Genomic DNA, 5,808 nt, shown 5'->3' with positions numbered 1-5,808 from the left:
AGGGAGATGCACTCTGATTTTTTTGAATTTCCAGCTTTTCTGCCCTGCTTTTTCCCCATCTTTGTGGTTTTATCTGCCTTTGGTCTTTGATGATGGTGATGTACTGATGAGGTTTTGGTGTGGGTGTCCCTTCTGTTTGTTAGTTTTCCTTCTAACAGTCAGGACCTTCAGCTGCAGGTCTGTTGGAGTTTGCTTGAGGTCCACTCCAGACCCTATTTGCCTGGGTATCAGCAGCGAAGGCTGCAGAAGATAGAATATTGCTGAATAGCGAGTGTTGCTGTCTGATTCTTGCTCTGGAAACTTCGTCTTAAGGTGTGCCCAGCCATTTGAGGTGTGAGGTGTTGGTCTGCACCTAGTGGGGGATGTCTCCCAGTTAGGTTACTCAAGGGTCAGGGACCCACTTGAGCATGCAGTCTGTCCGTTCTCAGATCTCAGCCTCCGTGCTGGGAGAACCACTGCACTCTTCAAAGCTGTCAGACATGGTCATTTACATCTGCAGAGGTTTCTGCTGCTTTTTGTTTAGCTATGCCCTGTCCCCAGAGGTGGAGTCTACAGAGGCAGGCAGGTCTCCTTGAACTGTGGTGGGCTCCACCCAGTTGGAGCTTCCAGGTCGCTTTGTTTACTTACTTAAGCCTCAGCAATGGCAGGCGCCCCTCCCCCAGCCTTTCTGCTGCCTTGCAGTTAGATCTCAGACTGCTGTGCTAGCAATGAGGGAGGCTCCATGGGCATGGGACCCTCCAGGCCAGGTGTGGGATATAATCTCCTGTTGTGCCGTTTGCTAAGACCCTTGGTAAATGCAGTATTAGGGTGGGAGTTACCCGATTTTCCAGGTGTTGTGTGTCTCAGTTTCCCTTGGCTAGGAAAGGGGATTCCCTTCCCCCTTGTGCTTCCCAGGTGAGGCGATACCTCGCCCTGCTTCAGCTCTCACTGGTTGGGCTGCACCAGCTGACCAGCACTGATTGTCCAGCACTCTCCAGTGAGATGAACCCCGTACCTCAGTTGAAAATGCAGAAATCACCCGTTTTCTGTGTCATTCGCACTGGGAGCTGGAGGCTGGAGCTGTTCCTATTCGGCCATCTTGCTCCGGGAACCAGGAATATATTGAAGAGACATCTGCACCCTGAGATTTATTGCAGCACTATTTACATTAGCCAAAATATGAAATAAGCCTAGGTGCTCAATAACAGATGAATGGATGAAGAATATGTGGTTTATGTACACAATGGAATAATCTCTAGCCATAAAAAAGAATGAAATCGTGTCATTTATGGCAACATGGATTGAACTGGAGGATATTAAGTGAAATACACCAGGAACAGAAAGTTAAACACTGCATGTTCTCATGCACATATGGAAGCTAAAACGTTGTTCTCATAGAAGTAAAAATAGAACAAAGGATCCTAGAGGCTGGGAAGCATGGGGCGAAGGAGGGAATAGGGAGAGAATTGTTAAAAGACACAAAATTACAGCTGGATAGAAGGAATAAGTTCTAGTGTTCTATAGAACTGTAAGATGACTATAGTTAATAACATATATATAACATATGTAGTTAACATAGTAACATATATATAACATATAGTTTCAAATGGCTAGAAGAATATTGAATGTCCTCAACACAAAGACATAATAAATGTTTGAGATTAAAATGTTAATTACCCTAACCTGATTACTATACACTATATGTCTCAAAACATCACTATGTATCCCATAAATATGTGTATTATGTGTCAATTAAAAATGTGAAAAATTAAAAAGGGTAAGAAGTTTCAGTTAACAGAAGAAATAAATTCCTGAGATGAATTGACTAGCATGGTGACTATAATATTGTATATTTTAAAATTGCTAAGAGAGTAACTTTAAATGTTCTCACCACAAAAAAAACTGATAAATATATGAGATGATATGTTCAAATATTATACAATGTGGTACATACATCAAGCACTCTTTATACAATATATACAATTTTTATTTGTCAATTAAAAGAAGAAATATGCTGGACATGGTGGCTCACATTTGTAATCCCAGCACTTTGGGAGACCAAGGCAGGTGGATCACGAGGTCAGGAGATCGAGACCATCCTGACTAACACAGTGAAACCCCATCTCTACTAAAATTGCAAAAAAAAAAAAAAAAAAAAAAAAAAAAAATTAGCTAGGCATGGTGTCAGACACCTGTTAGTCCCAGTTACTCAGGAGGCCAAGACAGGAGAATGGTGTGAACCTGGGAGGTGGAGCTTGCAGTAAACCCAGATTGTGCCACTGCACTCCAGCCTGGGGTGACAGAGCAAAACTCCATCTCAAAAAAAAAAAAAAGAAGAAGAAAATAATTAAGGTGATAAAATGAATGTGCTTAGATCACTCTGAAAGTAGTCTCAAGAATGCATGGGAGGGAAGGAAAGATCCAGATTTTGTCCAGCGGAGAACCAAATTATACAATTTTAGGGGTTCTTTTTAAAAAAGCAACATTCCACATGTAGATATAAAACATAGGATGACAGAAGATGGCCAACTAGCTACAGTCTGCAGCTCTCATGAAGAAAAATGAAAACAGTGAGTGAATTCTGCACCTTAAGCTGAAATTTCCAGGTTCTCACATTGGGACTGACTAGGCAGATGACTCAACCCATGGAGACTGGCAAGAAGCAAGGTGGAGTGATGGCCCACCTGGGAGCAGCAAGGAGCCGAAGGAATCTCCATCACCAGCCAAGAAAAGTGGTGAGTAATTGTATGACCCCACCTGGGAAACCACGCTTATCCCATGGATCTTTTCAATCCATGGATCAGGAGATTCCTTTGTGAGCCCACACCACCAGGGCCTTGGGTGTGATACACAGAGTTGTATAGAGTCTTAGCAGAACAACCTCAGGAGTTTTATACACTCAGGAGTTTTATACACTCTGGCACCAAGAATCCTGGCAAGGTGGGAGATCTACTCATATACTTCCCGAGGAAGGGGGCTTAATCCAGAAGCCAAGCAGCAATGTTCTGTGGGCCCCATTTCCATGGCACCTCATCAGTTAAGACCCACTGGCCTGGAATTCCAGACAGACAGTGCAACAGGATGGAAACTGCCTGAGATGGATGAGTTCTCAAGGGGAAGGATGGCCACCATTTCTAAGGTTAGGTCAACTCAGTCATTCTAGCTTGCTGGGTCTTGGGAGTCCAGGCAGTCTGGATGAGAAGGAATCCCCCATAGTGCAGCACAGCTGCTGTGCCAGATTGTGGCCAGACTGCTTTTTTTTAAGTGGGACCCCACTTGATTTCTCTTCACTGGCCAGGGCCTCCCTGTGGAAATTTTAGCAACTCCAGTTAGGGTTATATAAACAGAACTCTGATTTCTCCCTTAGATGAAGACTGCAGCGGGAGGGCCAGCTGACATCTCTATGGTTTTGTCAACTCAGCCTTTCCAGTTTGCTGGCTCTGAAGATTCAGGTGGTACAGATGAGGAAGGATTCTCCCAGTGCAGGACACCTGCTCTACCAAAAAGCAGCCAGACTGCTTCTTTAAGCAAGTCCTTGATCCCATCCTTCCTGACTGGGTGAGAATTCCTAACAGAGGTCTCCAGACAACTCCTACAGGAGCATCTGGGCCAGCAACAGGTCAATACTCCACCTGGGATGGAGCTCCCAGAGAAAGGAGCAGACTGCCATCTTTGCTGTTTTGCAGCCTTCTCTGGTGATACCTCCAAGCAAGGGAAAAACCAAGGCAAGTAGGGTTTGGAGTCACCACTCAGCAAATCACAGCAGCCCTACAGAAATGGGGCCTGACTGTTAAACAGAAAGCAACAACAACAGTAACATCAACAAAAAAAGAGCCCGCAAAACCCTCAAAGTTTAGCAACCTCAAAAATAGAAGGTAAATAAGCCCACAAATATGAGAAAGAATCCATGCAAAAAAGCTGAAAACTCAAAAAGCCAGAGAGCTGCTTTTCCTCCAAATGACCACAACACTTCTCCAGCAAGGGCACAGAACTGGTCTGAGGCTGAGATGGCTGAATTGACAGAAGTAGGCTTCAGAAGGTGGGTAATAATGAACTTCACTGAGCTAAAGGAGCATGTTCTAACCCAATGCAAAGAAGCTAAGAATCATGATAAAACATTACAGGAGCTGATAACCGGAATAGCCATTTTAAAGAAGAATATAAATAACCTGATAGAGCTGTAAAACACTATACGAGAACTTCACAAAGCAATCACAAGTATCAATAGCAAAGTAGACTAACAAGAGGGAAGAATCTCAGAGCTTGAAGACTATCTTTCTGAAATAAGACCAACAAAAATAGAGAAAAAAGAATGAAAAGAAATGAACAAAGTCTCTGAGAAATATGAGACTGTGTATAAAGTCTGAACCTACAACTGATTGGGGTACCTAAAATAGACAGGGAGAATGGAACCAAGTTGGAAAATATACTTCAGGATATCATCAAGAAGAATTTCCCCAACCTAGCAAGACAGGCCAACATTCAAATTCAGGAAATCCAGAGAACCTCAGTAAGATACTCCATATGAAATTCAACCCCAAGACACATAATCATCAGATTCTCTTAAGTTTGAAATGAAAGAAAAAATGTTAAGGGCAGCTGGAGAGAAAGACCAGGTTACCTACAAAGGGAAACCCATAAGACTAACAGTGGATCTCTCAGTGGAAATCCTACAAGCTAGAAGAGACTGAGGGTCAATATTCAAGATCTTTAAAGAAAATAATTTCCAACTCAGAATTTCATAGCAGCCAAACTAAGCTTCACAAGTGAAGGAGAAAGAAGAACTTTTTCAGACAAGCAAATGCTGAGAGAATTCATCACTACCAGGCCTGCTTTGCAAGAGGTCCTGAACGAAGCACTAAATATGAAAAGAAACCTAATGAGCCACTACAAAACACACTGAAGTACACAGACCAGTGCCACCATGAAGCAAGCACATAAACAAGTCTGCAAAATAACCAGTTAGTATCATGAAGACAGGATCAAATCCACACATATCAATACTAACCTTAAATGTAAATGGGCTAAATGGCCCAATTAAAAGACAAAGAATGGCAAGCTGGATAGCGTATAGACTCATCAGTACACTGTCTTCAAGAGACCTATCTCATGTGCAAAGACACACAGGCTCAAAATTAAGGGATGCAGGAAAATTTACCAAGCAAATGGAAAACAAAAAGAAGAGGGGTTACAACCCTAGTTTCTGACAAAACAGACTTTAAACCAACAAAGATTAAAAAGACAAAGAAAAGCATACATAATAATAAAGAGTTTAATTCAACAAGAAGACCTAACTATACTAAATATATATGCACCCAATACAGAAGCACCCAGATTTTTTTTTTTTTTTTTTTTTTTGAGGCAGAGTTTCGCTCTTGTTGCCCAGACTGGTGTTCTATGGCGTGATCTCAGCTCACTGCAAGCTCCGCCTGACCTGAAGCCTCTCGATCCCTGAAGGAACTCTCTACCATAAAACATGGTGAACCATTGTCAGAGGTTGCCATTCTGAAACAAGAATAGTGTAAATCCTCAAAACGGAGCTTTGACTAATGTGGTGAGCACTTTACATAAAGATGGTGCAAAAAATGGTGGATACAAGAAATAGGAAAAATATCGCACAGCCAGGTCTCACTGAAAGACTGAGGGAATAGATATGCGTTGACAGAAAGTATAAGCAAAGCAAAGCCCTGCTGTGACTCTAAAACAATTGTCAGAATGACCTTTGTACCAAGAAAAACATACTCCTGCGTTATTATATGACAATTGAAAAGAAAAACTAAAAATGGTCAACATGTAGTGGAGACAGGACATAGAGAACTGAACGTTAAT

The sequence above is a fragment of the Mandrillus leucophaeus genome, unplaced genomic scaffold (assembly GCF_000951045.1).
Source record: "Mandrillus leucophaeus isolate KB7577 unplaced genomic scaffold, Mleu.le_1.0 Scaffold615, whole genome shotgun sequence".
In the NCBI taxonomy this organism is placed as follows: domain Eukaryota; kingdom Metazoa; phylum Chordata; class Mammalia; order Primates; family Cercopithecidae; genus Mandrillus; species Mandrillus leucophaeus.
Note: the sequence above shows the minus strand (reverse complement) of the source record.